The sequence below is a fragment of the Leptonychotes weddellii genome, chromosome X (assembly GCF_054177405.1).
Source record: "Leptonychotes weddellii isolate Sample4059 chromosome X, ASM5417740v2, whole genome shotgun sequence".
NCBI classification, from domain to species: Eukaryota; Metazoa; Chordata; class Mammalia; order Carnivora; family Phocidae; genus Leptonychotes; species Leptonychotes weddellii.
In genome coordinates this window covers 22670393-22687782 of record NC_138385.1, presented here as the reverse complement: position 1 = coordinate 22687782, position 17390 = coordinate 22670393, and the positions used below count along the sequence as shown (strand labels likewise).

General features: G+C 42.7%; 1 long non-coding RNA gene across 3 annotated transcripts in view; it reads right to left on the bottom strand.

Annotated features, from left to right (window-relative positions):
• Positions 1-61: 61 nt before the first annotated feature.
• The window catches only part of LOC102746409 (uncharacterized), a 68054-nt gene continuing 50725 nt past the window's right edge, over positions 62-17390 (bottom strand). The window contains exons 3-4 of one of the 3 annotated variants that reach the window (XR_014141201.1): positions 12068-12216; positions 62-824 (exon numbers count right to left, since the gene is read on the bottom strand). This is a non-coding gene — a long non-coding RNA (uncharacterized LOC102746409). Of the gene's footprint in view, positions 825-5378; positions 5576-12067; positions 12217-17390 lie in introns of all 3 variants that reach the window. The other 2 variants (XR_004078582.2, XR_004078581.2) reach the window with 2 other exon arrangements.

Below are 17390 nucleotides of genomic sequence, written 5' to 3'. Positions count from 1 at the left end.
CTGTGTCTCTCTCTGTCAAATAAATAAATAAAATCTTTTTTTAAAAAATCATCTATTTTCTTTTTTTAAGATTTTATTTATTTATTTATTTATTTATTTATTTAGCAAGCACGAGCAGGGGGGAGGGGCAGAAGAAGAAGGAGAGAGAATCCCAAGCCAACTCTTCGCTGAACGTGGAGCCCAACAGGGGGCTCAATCCCATGTTACCCTGAGATCATGACCTGAGCCAAAACCAAGAGTTAGTCGCTCAAAAGACTGAGCTATCCAGGTGCCTCCAAATCATCTATTTTCTAGCTTATTTCTTGTGTACTTGATCAGTTAAGTTTTGAAGGAGGTATATTATAATCTCCCATTATGGTTGTGGTTTTTATCAAAATCTTCTTGTGTTTCTAAGAGTTTTGTTTTAAATCTTAAGCTGCTGTAACAATTTAGTACATAAAGGTTTATGGCTCATCTCTTCATTAAAGATCGAACAATTTATGCCCCTTTTTGTATTGTTTATTGCTTTTAATCTTGAATTCCACTTTTAAAAAAAATAAAACTTAGCTTAAGCAACACACATTTATGATCTCACTGTTTCTACAGGTCAGGAATAGCATGGCCTAACTGAGTCATCTACTTAACAATCTCTCAGGATTTCCATCAATGTGTCCACTCAGGGTCTCTCACAGGCTGCCATCAATTATCAGCTGGGGCTGCAGTCTTATCTCAAGGCTCAGCTGGGACAGGATCCATGTCCAAGTTCAGTCACATGGTTTTTGGCAGGATTCAGTTCCTCGCTGGCTGTTGGACTGAGGTCCTCAGTTTTTTTGCCAGATGGCTCTCTACATCAGAGTACAAGAACAGCCGGAGAGGGAACATAAGCAGAACAGAAGCCACAATTTTTCACAACCTAATTATGAAAGTGACATCCCATCATTTTTGCCATAGTCTGTGATAAGCAAGTCACAAGGACCAACACACACACAAGAAGAGGGAATTATACAGGGAGTAAATACCAGGAGGTGAGGATTACTGGGAGCCATTTTAGAAGCAGCCTGTCAAAGCCTGGTATAGGTTTGTCAGCCAGCAATCCTCTACTCCCAACATTCTATAGATGGTATTCCAGTGTTTTCCAGCTTTCTGTGTCATATATTAAAACTCTAGTGCTGGGGCACCTGGGTGGCTCAGTCAGTTAAGCATCTGCCTTCAGTTCAGGTCATGGTCTCAGGGTCCTGGGATCGAGCCCCTGCATTAGACTCCCGGCTCAGTGGGTCTCTGCTTCTCCCTCTGCCCCCCACCTCCAACTCGGGCTCTCTCACTCACACTCTCACACTCTCTCAAATAAATAAATAAACTCTTTTAAAAAAAATAGCCTTATAAGAAAAAACCTCTAATCCTGGTTTATTTTCCTTTGTAAGAGTGTCAGTCAGAGTCCAACCAGAAAATAGAAACAGCTCTGAGTATTTAAAATTGAGGGAGGGGTGCCTGGGTGGCTCAGTCAATTAAGCATCTGACTCTTGGTTTCAGCTTAGGTCATGATTTCGGGGTCCTGGAATCAAGCCCCCCATGTCGGGCTCTGCGCTCAGCGGGGAGTCTCCTTTAGGATTCTCTCTCTCCCTCTCCCTTTGCCCCGCTACCTGCTTGCACTCTCTCTGTGTGTCTCTCAAATAAATAAATAAATCTTTAAAAAAATAAAAAATAAAATAAAATAGAGGGCTATACGGGGCACCTGGCCGGCTCAGTTGGAAGAGCATGTGACTGTTGATCTTGGGGTCATGAGTTCGAGCCCCATGTTGGGTGTAGAGATCACTAAATGAATGAATGAATGAATAAATAAATAAATAAAATAGAGGGAATATAAAAATACAGGGAATGGTTTACACAGATAATGGAAGAATTGATAAACCAAACAGGGGACAATAAGGGACAGCCCAGAGATTAAGAAAGGCAGGGAGCATCTACTGCCCCTAGGCTGGGGGCGGGTGTCAAAGGCAGGAAGTGGTTTTACTGGAGCCCAGGGGCCAGGGTTACTCAGTGGAAGCTTGTCTGGTAGGCGCTGGGGCTACAGAGGAGCTGTAATCATTACTAACGATGCTATCTGAGGCCCAGAAGGAAGTGAAGAAATACTCTGGCTTCTCCGTATTCCCTGCCTCCAACCATCCACCAATGCCTCCTGTTGTCCAAATCAGCTGGAAACCAGAATGTGTTCTTTCTGCTTGGAAGCTTGCAAGATTTTTGTTCTGAATTTTTGAATTTCTAAAATCATACTTTCTGGTTCTACAGGGTCTTTTTTGTGCTCCGATTCCACATCCTTGGGCGTTCTCATTACTTCTTGTTATAGTTTATTATTTAACAAACATGTATATGACAGGAACTGTTCTAAACATTTTACAAATATTAATTTGTTTAATTATTTAATAATTCCCTTCTGACTCTTCCTTTCTACATTAATGGGAGCCACCTGTCTAATTGTTCAAGTTAGTCTTCCTCCCTCTAGTTAATCATTTTCCTTAAATGGGTTATTTCTATTTGCCTTCTTGTGATTTTGACTCCTTAGCAATTAGGGCAGGCAATTAGCATCTCTTGAGCAGTGGTAAATGGTAGTGAATGGTAGAAAGTTAAGTAGTTTTTGCTTTTGTGGGTCAGAAATAAACTAGATGAAGAGCCATTATGCCTTTGTGAGGCACAGGGAGGAAGCCTCTCTGTCCCATGTCTCCCTGAATACAAGTGGAAATCTCTTCCAACCGTAGCAATTCAAACCAACAGATTCGTTTTCTTGGAGGTCCACCATGGTCAGCTGAATCAGGCCCCTGTAGGACCTCAGGAAAGCAGGTAGGCAGGACCAGGCTTCATAGGGCAGGCTGAACTTCCTCAGAGAACCACAAAATCACTGTCATTATCCCAGGTTTCCAACAGATATGCCCTGTCCTCTACCACTATCCCTTGACTCTCACCCCGATTTAAGGTGATCAAACCGAAGAAGTAACTCTCAGCCAACCGAAGAAGTAACTCCGGAGCAAAGATTTCTTTTTTGAAGTATCCCACATTGGGCAAAAGTGGTCAGGCACTAGCAGCTGGAGGCTGCCCAAGAAGAGCATGACCTTGGCTTGAATCTGTTTTTCATCCCCACTAGAGGATCCTAAATTTTTTTTTTTAAGATTTTTTATTTATTTGCGAGAGAGAGAATGAGAGACAGAGAGCATGAGAGGGAGGAGGGTCAGAGGGAGAAGCAGACTCCCTGCTGAGCAGGGAGCCTGATGTGGGACTCGATCCCGGGACTCCAGGATCATGACCTGAGCCGAAGGCAGTCGCTTAACCAACTGAGCCACCCAGGTGCCCGAGGATCCTAAAAGAAATATGGCCTTAGATGCAGCTTCCAGGCTCCGTCACCTTGCCTACACTGGCTGTTGTGTTATTCTTAGGCAGAATTGAGTAGAAAGTATGCCATGGACATTTGTTCAAGCTGCCATCTTCCCAGAATTTGAGGATAAACCTTTTAACAACCACTTAAAAAAAACTCAAAAAATACAGAGAATGGATTTTACTATGCTGTGTGTATCTGTCGCTCTCTTTATGTTTATCCTCCTTGAGATCCATTGAGCTTCATGAATGTGTACAATAAATTAACTCTCAATCAAATACTTTTCAGTTAGTTCATTTCAAACAACTTGTTTTATTTAACTTACTTTCTTTACTTTAAAACTAATTAGTGCTTGATGAAATAAAACTCATACAGAAGCATATAAAGTAAAAAATAAAATTGTGCCCCACCCATAACTTCCCCTAAATCCCTAGTAATTACCATAAACAACAGTTTGATATGTATCTTTCCCAATTTTTTCCAATGTATATTTAGATCTATGGATATATAATTGATTTATTGAACTTTTTTTTAAAGATTTTATTTATTCATTCAAGACACAGAGATAGAGAGAGAGAGAGAGCATGAGCAGGGGGAGAGGCAGAGGGAGAAGCAGGCTCCCCGCTGAGCCAGGAGCCGGACGTGGGGCTCGATTCCAGGACCCTGGGATCACGACCCGAGCTGAAGGCAGATGCTTAACCATCTGAGCCACTCAGGCGCCCCTGATTTATTGAACATTTTTTTTTTTTTAAAGATTTATTTATTTGAGAGAGCGAGAATGAGAGAGAGAGAGAGAGAGAGTACATGACGGGGGGAGGGTTAGAGGGAGAAGCAGGCTCCTTGCTGAGCAGGGAGCCCGATGCGGGACTCGATCCAGGGACTCCAGGATCATGACCAGAGCCGAAGGCAGTCGCTTAACCAACTGAGCCACCCAGGCGCCCCTTATTGAACATTTTTAATTTGGTGGAGTGTAAATACAAAAAAGCTTTGTCTCAGGGCAAAGTGGCTCAGTTGGTTAAGCGTCTGCCTTTGGCTCACGTCATGATCCCAGGATCCTGGGATGGAGCCCCAAGATGGGCTCCCTGCTCAGCAGGGAGTCTGCTTGTCCTTCTCCCTCTGCCTGCAGCTCCCCCTGCTTGTGTGCTCTCTCTCTGTCAGATAAATAAATAAAATCTTAAAAAAAAAAAAAAAAAAAGCTTTGTCTCCAACCACTCCGCTCAAACAGTGTCTTCTCCCATCCCAGGTTAGGCCCGACCTCTACTGCTCTTTTATTCTCCTTCCCCTCGCTCAGCTGCTTCTGGGTCCCCTAGAGTAAGGGGCGGTGGGGGGTTAGAGAAAAGGAGCCAAGCGTTTTGTTTTCCTTTTTTTTTTTTAAGATTTTATTTATTTGTCAGAGAGAGAGAGGGGGAAAAAGCAGGGGGAGAGGCAGAGGGAGAGGGAGAAGCAGGCTTCCTGCTGAGCAGGGAGCCCGACGTGGGGCTCCATCCCAGGACCCGGGGATCATGACCTGAGCCAAAGGCAGATACTTCACTGACTTAGCCACCCAGGCGTCCCCAAGTGTTTTGTTTTTGATGTTTCGTTTTTGTTTTTATTTTTACTTATCTGGTCTCTTTTGTCGCTCTTTCCTGCCTAATATAGGCTGGCCTTGATGTCCTCAGCGTGGCAGGTATTCCTAATGCTTGCTTTTGGGGGAGGTAGAGGTTAGGAGGACACATAGATGGATTCTTCAGAGATGCCAAAAAAATCTCCACACTGCACAGTTCCCCAGTTTGAACACTGGGCTCTCTTGCTGATTTACTTGCAACCTTCTTTCAGTTTCTATCCCTGATAGTATACCTCATGGCCTCTTACTAACTGGGGATCCCTCACCTCAACAGGTTACCTGCTGAAAGCAGGATAACTTCACAACAGCTGGAGTCCAGCTTCATTCTGAGGCACCTACTTGTTTCTTGGGAAACTCAAGCATCCTCCCCATGCCGACCAATGGGAGAACAAGCCCCTCTCCACCCCCCCAACTTGTGCCTTCTCTCCTTACCCTGCTGTGGTAGGTTATTTTATTCCACCTGCAGCATTCTCTGGGGGAGAAGTGGGAATCCTCTACGTTCACAGATGCCCCCAAATTCCAGGAGGCATGTGTCAAGTTCTCAAAAATTCTTTCACCACCCTCCATGCTAGTGGCACTCCCGGGGCAGTCCTCTGTGGCAGGCGTGAAGGATCGTTGCTGGGCTCTCCCTTCAAGAAAGAATTTGCCATTTAACTGCAAGGAGTGAAGGTAGCTGAGAGCCTCCAGCTGCAGCACCTTCAGGATCCACTGCAGTGGGGTTTTTTTTAAGATTTTATTTATTTATTTGTCAGAGAGAGAGAGCATGAGCAGGGGGAACGGCAGAGGCAGAGGGAGAAGCAGACTCCCCGCTGAGCAGGGAGCCCGATGCGGGGCTCAATGCCAGGACCCCGGGATCATGACCTGAGCCGACGGCAGACGCTTCACCGACTGAGATACCCAGGCACCCCCACTGCAGTGTTTTAACCAAGATTCACTTTCTGGGCATCCTCCAGCCAATGACTGAGCTTGGCAGGGGTACTAGGACCTGTCCATTTTCTGCCCAACATGGGATTCCTCTAACAGGCAATCTTTGCTCCGGAGCTCACCATTGGGTTGGCTGAAACTTTGTCAGATCTGCATTGTGGTCTCAGGTTCTTTCTGCCCAATCCTACTTTCTGCCCCCTTTAGAGATGTCATATCTGCATCACCATCTGCACGCTCTCCCTGCTCAGTTCTGTATCTCCCCCTCACCCAGCCATTTCTTTTCACAGGTATGAAATGTGTATCATCGTCTGAAGTTTTCCCTGTCCAATTCTCCTTCCCTCTCTTGACGTCTCCCAGGAGTTTACCTACCCAATAAACTTCTGACACTCTTAACTCACTCTCAGCCTCTGCTTCCCAGAAGACCCAAATTAACAGTCTCCAAATTTCTGCAGCTCAGCAGCCACCCTAGCTTTGAGGAATTCTCTTGGGTCCCCCATATTTGAACAGGAAAACCACATCATTCATCACCTTAGTCTGTCAACCCCTGAATCTGATGTCTGGTTTGTGTGTCAATAAATTTGCCGCAAATTTCTGGTCTTCTCTTCGTATGGACTTAGTGATATGGCAAGTGTGATGGCTGAAGAACCAATTCCGATTTTTGTGCATGCTGGAGGGGGTGCCTGGCAGGTCCTTGGTCCATTCTTTAGAAAGTGGACCTCACACTGGGAGGCTGGTGTGGGCCACGGACTGGTGGCTGATTCTGGACTGGGTGCCCTACACCAAGGGCAAGTCTAAGGATGAGTAAACTGACCCTCCTCAGACCCCTCTGGTGTCTGCTGGTGGGGCTGTCTCCTTCCATGTTACCTCCTGCCATGCCTGAAACAGCCCATGCCCTCAAAATGCACCTCAAGGAAACTGACAGCATGACTTAGGATTCTGTTTCTGAAAATAGCTTTCATGTTTGAATGTGCACAGCATTAAACCTTGCTCTGAAACCTGCAGAAGAAGAAGGAGGAGGAGGAGGAAATGGACCTCAGCTTTGAGCATTAGCAAAATTCCAAAACAGGACAATTCTCATTTGAATTTTACATGTGCACACGCATGCACACATATGTTATATGCACACAGATATGTTTATATATGTTGTTTATAATACTGAAATTATGCTGTTTATTTCTACACTTACTTTTAAAAATCCACACAATACATAGACTGTCCAACACCAAGAATGAACCCTAATGTAAACTATGAACTTTGGGTGATAATGATGTGTCAACATAGGTTCATCAATTGTAAAAATCTACCACTGTGTTATAGGATGTCAATTGTTGAGGGGGGGTTGTGCATGTGTGAGGACCTGGGGTATTTGAGAATGCTCTGTACTTTCTGCTCAATTTTGCTGTAAACCTAAAACTGCTCTAAAAATAAAGTTTATTAATTAAAAAAATGTTCAAAATGTGACAGTAGCAACTTATCTAATTCTTTTGTTATGTAGAATTCTATTACATGGGTTACTATGATTTATTTAACCAGCCCCCTATATTTAAGGGTTTTTCATCAATTTTTCATCTTTATCATTAATTCCACAGTGATCAATACTATATATCCAGCTTTAAGTATTTCTACACAATAGATTCACCAAAATGTAGGGGCTAGGTCAAAGAGTCTGGACGTTTAAAATATTTATAGATATACAAAATGCTTTCCAACAATACTGACCCAGTGTATGATCCTACCACAGTGTTGAGTAGCTGTTTCTCTGCACACTTGCCAACCCTGGAAATGCCAATATTTTGAATCTTTACCAATCTGATAGGTCAAATGAAATATTTTGATTTGTATTTCTTTGGTTATTAATGAGGCGGAGTATCTTTCATACATTTACTAACCATTTGGGTTTTTTTTTGTTTTTTTTTTTTTAAAGATTTTATTTATTTGAGAGAGAGACACAGCGAGAGAGGGAACACAAGCAGGGGGAGTGGGAGAGGGAAAAGCAGGCTTCCCCGCGGAGCAAGGAGCCTGATGCGGGGCTCAATCCCAGGACCCCGGGATCATGACCTGAGCCTAAGGCAGACGCTTAACGACTGAGCCACCCAGGCGCCCCCATTTACTAACCATTTGTATATTCTCATATCCTTTGTCCATTTTTCTAATGTCTTGTTGGTCTTATTGATTTGTAAGAATTCTTTTTTGTATTAAGTAAAGTCTTGTCGGTCATATGTGTTGCAAATATATCTTCCCAATTTGTTTTTTTAAAGATTTTATTTTATTTTTTTAAGGATTTTATTTATTTGAGAGAGAAAGTGAGAGGGAGAGGGATGCCTGGGTGGCTCAGCTGGTTGGGCGTCTGCCTTCAGCTCAGGTCATGATCTCAGGGTCCTGGGATCGAGTCCCGCATCGGGCTCCTTGCTCGGCGGGGAGCCCGCTTCTCCCTCTGCCTGCCGTTCTCCCTGCTTGTGCTCTCCACTCTCTCTTCTCTGACAAATAAATAAATAAAATGTTTAAAAGAGAAAAAAAAATAGAAAGTGAGAGGGAGAGAGCACGAGATGGGGGAGGGTCAGAGGGAGAAGCAGACTCCCTGCTGAGCAGGGAGCCTGATGCAGGACTCAATCCTGGGACTCCCAGGATCATGACCTGAGCCAAAGGCAGTCACTTAATCAACTGAGCCACCCAGGCGCCCCAATTTGTTGTTGTTGTTTTTAAGATTTATTTATTTATTTTAGAGAGAGAGCAAGTGAGCAGGGGGATGGGCAGAGGAAGAGAGAGAGAGAGGGAAAGAATCTCAAGCAGACTTCCCGCTGAGTGTGGAGCCTGACACTGGGCTCCACGCAAGGCTCGATACAATGACCCCAAGATCAGGACCTGAGTCAAAGCCAAGAGTAGGATACTGCACCACCCACGCACCCCTGTTTTTTTAATCTTTATTTATGGTGTTTTATGCTTTGCAGGTTTTAAAGTTTTTTTATGTAGTTGAATTTATGTCTTTTTGCTCTTAGAGCTTCTTGGTTTTGAGCCACGCTTACAAAAGCCTCACCCATTTTTTTCATATACTATTTTTATGGTTCTATTATATCTTTGGTACATTTCAATGTATTTTTGGAGTAAGGAATGAGGTAGTACATCATCTTTATTTTTCCAGCTGGCTAGCTAGTTTTCCAGACACCTTTACTAGACAATGTTATCTTTTCTCTACTGATTTCAAAATGCTACCTTTACCAAAATCTAAATTGTTGTATGCACTTGGTTTATTTCCAAACTTTCTATTCTGCTCCTTTTTTTTTTTTAAGTAGGCTCCGCGCTCAACTTGGGGCTTGAACTCATCACCCTGAGATGAAGAGTTGCATGTTCTACCGCCATCCAGGCACCCCTGCTTCTTCTTATTTTAATTACCATATCATACTTTTAAAATTGTAACCTTACAATTGTTTTAATATCTAGTAGAGCTAGATTTCCCTCTAATTTATTTTTTATACCTTTCCCAGACACTCTTGCATGTTTTTACTTAGACGAATCTTTTTTTTTCAAAGATTTTATTTATTTATTTGAGAGAGAGAGATAGCAAGAGAGAGCATGAGCAGGGGCTAGGGGGAGAAGCAGGCTCCCCGCTGAGCAGGGAGCCCGATGTGGGGCTCCATCCCAGGACCCTGGGATCATGACCTGAGCTGAAGGCAGACGCTTAACTGACTGAGCCACCCAGAAGCCCCTACTTAGACGAATCTTTAAGATCATTTTTTCAACTATTCTAAAAGTACTATGGGGTTTTAAAATCAGGATTGCTATAGGGGCACCTGGCTGGCTCAGTTGGTAGAGTACGCAACTCTTGATCTCAGGGTTGTAAGTTCAAGCCCCATGTTGGGTGTAGAGATTACTTAAAAATAAAACCTCAAAAAAAGAAAATAAAATCAGAATTGCTATAAATTTATAAATCAATTTAGGAGTAATCAACACCGTCGCAAAATTCAATCTCTTGATGTCTCTCTGGAAAAAATTAGTTTCCCTAATATAGGTTTTACACAATTTCTTCATTAATATAGTAATTCATGGCACCTATAATGTGCAAGGCACTGTTTAAGATGTTAGACATAAAAAATAAAGTTCCTGTTTTGGTGGAGCTTACAGTCTAGTGGGAGAAAAAGAACAGCATTTTAAAAAACAAATAAACATATAATATGACAATTGGTGACAAGTGCTATAAAGAAAATAAAGCTGGGGGCGCCTGGGTGGCTCAGTCAGTTAAGTGTCCGACTCTTGATTTTGGCTCAGGTCATGATCTCAGGGTCATGAGATCAAGCCCTGCATTAGGCTCCACGCTCAGCAGGGAGTCTGCTTGAGATTCTCTTTCTCTCTCTCCCTCTCTCCTCCCTCCTCCGTGTGTGTGTGTGCATGCACGCACTCTCTCAAATAAATACATCTTTAAAAAAAGAAAAGAAAGCTGGATAAGAGGATAGAGAATAAAGGGAGAAAAATGCTATTTTATATAGAGTGGTCAGGGAAGGCCTTTCTGATAGGTGAAACTTGATCAGAAACTTAAAGGAGGTGAACAAACCAGCCATGTGAATATCAGGGCATTACAGGATGTAAGTACAAAGCCCTAAGGCTCAAGCATGATTGGTTTATTTGAGAAACAGCAAGGAAGCTGGTGTGACTGAAGTGCAGGTGTTAAGATCTGAGTGGTAACTAGAAGCCAGCTTATGTAACTCCTTACGGGTCATGGAAGGACTTTGAATTTTATTCTAAGTGGGTTTAAAAGCCACTGGGAGGTTTTATTTTTTATTTTTAAAAAAGATTTATTTATTTTATATATATAGAGAGAGAGAGAGTGTGTGCACAGGGTGGGAGACAGAGGGAGAGGGAGAGAAGCAGACTCCCTGCTGAGTGTGGAGCCAGAGCCCAATGTGGGGCTTGATCCCATGACCCTGAGACCAAGACCTGGGCCAAAATCAAGTCGGACACTCAACTGACCGAGCCACCCAGACACCCCATCACTAGGAGGTCTTAAAGAAAGAAGCGTCCTGTCTCATTTATTCTTTTAGATGATCACTGTCATTTCTATACGGAGAATAGGGGAATAAAAGTGGAAGCAGGGAGACCAGTTACATCCAGGAGAGAGATGGTGGTAGCTTGGGCTAGGATGGCAGTGGTGAGGGTTTTGTGTGGTCAGAACACAAAGAAGTAAGCTAGGGATCTCTTCTATCCACAGGCATTTGCCAATCTAGAGGTGCTCCTTAAGTGAGGGTAGCAGATGAGACAATGAGTTAGTGACCTGAAGCTACCAGAAAGGTAGACCCTAGACCCTGGATAACTTCTCTCTCTCTCTCATCCTCTCTCTCTCTCTGTCACACACACACACACACACACACACACAGGAAACAGTGGACAGGCAAGCAGTGCTTATGAGTGGGAATTGGGAACCAAAGAGATGGAGCTCAGTTGGAGGTGAGTACCAGCGAAAGGGGGACTCCTAGGGCCACACAGACCCTGTTCTGGAGACAGAACTCAGAGAACTGCACTCTGGAAATGGGGACACAAAAAATCCTCAAGCATTGCTTCCAGACTGCCTTCAGGTGAGCCATCAGGTGACTGGTGGGAGATTTGAAAGAGGGGAGAAACCCACAGAGGTTAGCGAAGCATGCAGGCATGCTTTTATCCTCAGGGTGTCTGCCTAGTTCCAAGAGGCATCTGAGAAGCTGAGTTGCTTCATGGAGCTAGGTGTACAAGAGTTGGAATCTGGGGTAAACTATTCCCGGCTTTGGGCTTGGAAACTAGAGGATTACACTCCAGGAGTAAGGATGACCCAGAATTAAATCAGTCTTCATTAAACCTACATTTCGACTTTGTCATTTAAACAGCTCAGAAAACATCAAGGTTTAAGCTTGGATTAAGGTAATCCCATACTTAGTACCCCCAGGCACCTGGAGAGGAGCAAACAAATCTTTTCTAGGAAAAGAGAATATTGCAGACTTCAAATTATTTCTATAAATAATTTTCAAATATAACATCCAACACATGATTAAAGGTAACCAGATCCATAGTGAGAGACAACACACAATGAGCAAGAACCATCAGAAACCATAGACAATAGAAACAGACTCACTAGGATGCTAGATACTGAGAAAAGCCTTATTTAAACATTTCTGTAGGAAATAGAAATTAGAAAAGTGATAGCACAGTTTTGAAAATAAACTAACTAGGGGCACCTGGGTGGCTCAGCTGGTTAAGTGTCTGCCTTCAGCTCAGGTCATGGTCCCAGGGTCCTGAGATTGAGCCCCACATCAGGCTCCCTGCTTAGGGGGGAGCCTCCTTCTCCCTCTTCCTCTGCTGCTCTCCCAGCTTGTGCTCTCTCTTTCTGTCAAATAAATAAATAAAATCTTTAAAAAAAGAAAACAAACCAACTAGAAATTATAGAAGTGAAAATTATAACCAAAATTAAGATCTTGGTAGATAGGTTTCAGAGTAGATTAAACACAGCTAAAAACAGAATCAATTAACCAGAAGAGAAACTAAAGGAAATTGTTCAAATGAATCTATTTTTTCAACTGCAGACCCAGGAGCCAGAAGATAATAGAAAGAGATCTTTTTTTTTTTTAAAGATTTATTTATTTATTTGTTTGACAGAGAGAGAAAGAGCACAAGCAAGGGGGGGGCAACAGGCAGAGAGAGAGGGAGAGGGAGAAGCAGGCTCCCCGCTGAGCAGAGAGCCCGACGTGGGGCTTGATCCCAGATCCCAGGACCCTGGGATCATGACCCCAGCCAAAGGCAGACACCAACCGACTGAGCCACCCAGGTGCCCCTAGAAAGAGATCTTTAAAGTATTAAAAGAATACTTTCAATGCCAACTTAGTTACACCAATTCTCTACAGGTGAAAATCTCTTTGAAAATTGAAGCAAAATATGGGAAACACAGAAAAAAAGAGCAAGGTAGCTTTATTCATAATTGCCAAACCATGGAAGCAACCAAGATGTCCTTCAAAAAGTGAATGGATAAATAAACTGGTACATCCAGGGGCGCCTGGGGGGCTCAGTCAGTTAAGTGTCTGCCTTCAGCTCAGGTCATGATTCCGGGGTCCCAGGATCGAGTCCCGTGTCGGGCCCCCTGCTCAGCAGAGAGTCTGCTTCTCCCTCTGACCCTCCCCTTTCTCGTGCTCTCTCTCTCACTCTGCCTCTCTCAAATAAATAAATAAAAATCTTAAAATAAATTAATTAAAATTTAAAAAATAAACTGTGGTACATCCAGATGACAATGGAATATTATTCAGTGTTAAAAAATGAAATGAGCTATCAAGCCACAAAAAAGACATGGAAGAATCTTAAATGTATATTACTAAGTGAAAGAAACCAATCTGAAAAGGCTACATACTGTATGAATCCAACAACATATATGACATTCTGGAAAAGGCAAAACTATGGAGACAGTAAAAAGATCAGTGGTTGCCAGGAGCTTGGGGGAGGGATAGATGAATAGGTGGAACACAGAGGATTTTTTAGAGCAGTGAACTATTCTTTTTTTTTTAATTTTTAGTAATCTCTACACCCAACGTGGGGCTTGAACTCATGACCCCAAGATCAAGAGTTGGATGCATAACCGATTGAGCCAGCCAAGCACCCCTAGAGCAGTGAACTATTCTATATAACATATAATGGAGAATACATATCATTACACATTTGTCAAAAACCATAGAATACACAACACAAAGAATGAACCCTAACATAAACTATGGCCTGCTACAACATGGGTGAATCTTGAAGACATTATGCCAAGTGAAAGAAGCCAGTCACAAAGGACCACATATTATACAGTTCCATTTATATGAAATGTCAGGCAGGAATTGTGAGGAAGAGGGGCACCTGGGTGGCTCAGTTGGTTATGCATCCAGCTCTTGGTTTTGGCTCAGGTCATAATCTCAGGGTCATGGAATCGAGCCCCACATTGGCCTTCATGCTCGGCAGGGGGTCTGTTTGAGATTCGCTCTCTCCCTCTCCCTCTGCCCCTCCCCCCCAACTCGTGCACGCACTCTCTCTCTCAAATAAATAAATAAATAAATATTTAAAGGAATTGTGAGGAAGAGAGGAGCTTCTTCAGGGTACCAGAAGTAGTAAAACATGATAACATCACTTAGAGTTCACACTCAGGAGAAAGTCACACCTTGACTAAGTAAATACTAAGAACAGGTTTGAGACCTGGTGGATTTGAACACTAAGAGTCAAAAGGAAGGTGCCTCAAAACTGCACTGAACAAGAGGCTTAAGAAAGAAGGCAGTAACTTGGAAGGGAGAAGTATCTATTGGAGAAGTATCTATTGGAGGAATAGCATCACAGAATCAGAAGTTCAAATGACCCTTCCCCGCAAAAGCACCATTTATTAAAGAAACTGTACTTCATCATGTCAACAGAAGAGGGTGCTCTTGAACCAATAAACCAAATAAGGCATCCAAACTTTTCCCCCATTGCATCAACTATTATTGCTGAACCAAGAACTCCTACAACAGTTTATAACGACTAGAAAAAGGAACCCAACATCCACACAAAGCTATAATAAGAAAAAAAATGAGTTAAATATATTAAACAAGCAATTACAGATGTGAAAGAATACTATGAATCAGAAATTCAAAAACTCAGAATAGAAACAAACAGGAAAATGTGAACTGGGTGCTGACTGAACTCGGGAAAAAAAATTGAAGAAAAAGACAAAATCATCTCAGAAGACCAAATTATGAAGTAGCCAAAGGAGAATGGATATGATTGAATAATACAGGAAAGGAAAGAAAGAATGACAATGAAAAAGAGCCAGGAGAACCAAAACAAAATAAAGAGGTAAAGAGGAAACTGCTAGATATAATATATCTGAATCTCTTAAAAAGAAAAAGCAGATTGGGGCGCCTGGGTGGCTCAGCTGGTTAAGCAACTGCCTTCAGCTCAGGTTACGATCCTGGAGTCCCAGGATCGAGTCCCACACTGGGCTCCCCGCTTAGCGGGGAGTCTGCTTCTCCCTCTGACCTCTCCCCTCTCATGCTCTCTCTCTCTCTCTCAAATAAATAAATAAAATCTTTAAAAAAAAAAAAACAAAGAAAAGAAAAAGCAGATAATGAACAGAAGTAATATTTTTTAATTAAAATCTCAACAAAACTTTCTAGAGTAAAAGAACACCTGATTCGACATATTTAAAGAGTCCATTTTAGGGGCTCCTGGCTGGCTCAGTCCATGGAGCATGTGACTATTGATCTAGGGGTTGTAAGTTCGAGTCCCACATTGGGTGTACAGATTACTTAAAAAGAAAATTTTTTAAAAAATTAAAAATGAGGGGCACCTGGGTGGCTCAGTTGGTTAAGCGACTGCCTTCGGCTCAGGTCATGATCCTGGAGTCCCTGGATCGAGTCCCGCATTGGGCTCCCTGCTTGGCAGGGAGTCTACTTCTCCCTCTGACTCTCCCCCCTCTCATGTGCTCTCTCATTCTCTCTCTCTCAAATAAATAAATAAAATCTTTAAAAAAAAATTAAAAATGAATAAAGAGTCCATTTTATAACTGGGAAAACTGACCATCAACTCTGAGACACGGTCTAATAAAACAGACATTAATGATAAAGAAAAAATCCTTTGGATCTACAGGCAAAAAGAACAAAAAACTGAAAACAAGTGACCTACAAAAAAGAAAATCCGGTGGCATCAAACCACTTGATAGGATTATATGAAGTAAGACAAGAGTGAAGAAACACTTTAAAGAAACTCAAGTAAAAAATTTGTGTGCCACAGATTTTAGTTTTAAACTTTCAAGAACTGAAGATATTTTGTATTCAAGAACTCTTTCTGAGGATTCTACCAGGGGTCAAGTTTCATCCAACTAAGAGAGGATTGGAAATTTTTGGCAAAAGAATAGATAATGAGAATTGAATAGGTTTAATTATAAATCTAAGACTAAAACAAATACGAGAATCAAGAGTTGAAGAATGCTCTCTGACAAAGTAGAAATACAACCCAAAAAGGAAGTGAAGGAGAAATGTAGAAGTAACTCAGTGATTGCCATATAGGCCATAGGTGGGAGTCAAAGGATATCATTTTTTTTTAAGATTTATTGTTTTATTTGAGAGGGAGAGTAAGCACACAAGCCAGGGTGTGGGGGAGGTGGCAGACGGAGAGGGAGTGAAAGAATCTCAAGCGGGCTCCACGCCCAGCTGCATGAGAGGCTTGACTCGGGGCTCCATCTCAAGACCCTGAGATCATGACCTGAGCTGAAACCGAGTCAGACATTCAACCGACTGAGCCACCCAGGAGCCCCTCAAAGGATATCATTTTAAACTAGCAAACAGTAGAAATAGTAGAAACCTAGGTAGTGAGGAAAATGGGGACGAATAGCTGAGATCCTTAGGAATTCCAGTATAGACCACCCCATCTATCCTAGTTGATGGCTTCACTGAAGCTTCCTTATGCTCTGACCCTTGAGGTAGTGCTGAAAGTATTTCAAGTATTCAACAAGCTCCGTGCTAGACAACCTCTCTCGCCCTTCTCTCCCGCCAGCCTAGGCCATTCTTTACATAACACTTCTCAATTCTGTTTTGTAATCCTATGGTGACACTCCTTCTCTCTCACATTCTCAACCCACAAAAAAAAGAACACTGTACCTGCCTGCTTTGCCAGTGGCCCCACTTCTAGCCAGAGACTCCAGCTTCCACGGAGCCTGCCAAGGGGCTTCCAGAGCAGCTTTATTTATACAGATTTGCACAACCCATTTGTCTGTAGGCAGAAGAGTGCTGAAATTTAAAGTTTTTAAAAAATCCTAAGCTGTGATTTTATTTATTTGAGAGAGAGAGAACGAGCAGAGCGACAAGCAGACTTCCCACTGAGCAGGGAGCCCGATGCGGGACTTGATCCCAGAACCCTGGGATCATGACCTGAGCCGGAGGCAGACGCTTAACCCACTGAGCCACCCAGCCACCCCAGCTGTAACCGTTTTCTTTAGGCCATACCCAGTTGCTTGCTAAGCAAGCCATAAAAGTAGACAGGAGGTAGATAGTTCAGGAAAAAAATATGAAAGATAATGCTGGTTTTTTTGTTTGAGGTCAATGTTTCTTATCATATTAAGGCAATACCCATCTATTCCTGTTTCAGTAAGGTTTTATAAAATACAAGGAAATTCTCAGATGTCTTTTTGGGCATATATCAAGAGGATCATGTTTTCTACCTTTTCCCTACTAATATAATAAATATTATAATATTAATATATTTCATTATACTGAAGCACCTTCGCATTTCTAACATAAATTCCATGTGGTCATGGTTAGTATGTGATGGCATTCTTTTGTTAGTACCTTATTAGAGTTTTTTTTTTAAAGATTTTATTTATTTATTTGACAGAGAGAGACACAGCGAGAGAGGGAACACAAGCAGGGGGAGTGGGAGAGGGAGAAGCAGGCCCCCCGCCGAGCAGGGAGCCCGATGCGGGGCTCGATCCCAGGACCCTGGGATCATGACCAGAGCCAAAAGCAGACATTTAACGGACTGAGCCACCCAGGCGCCCCAGCTCTATGA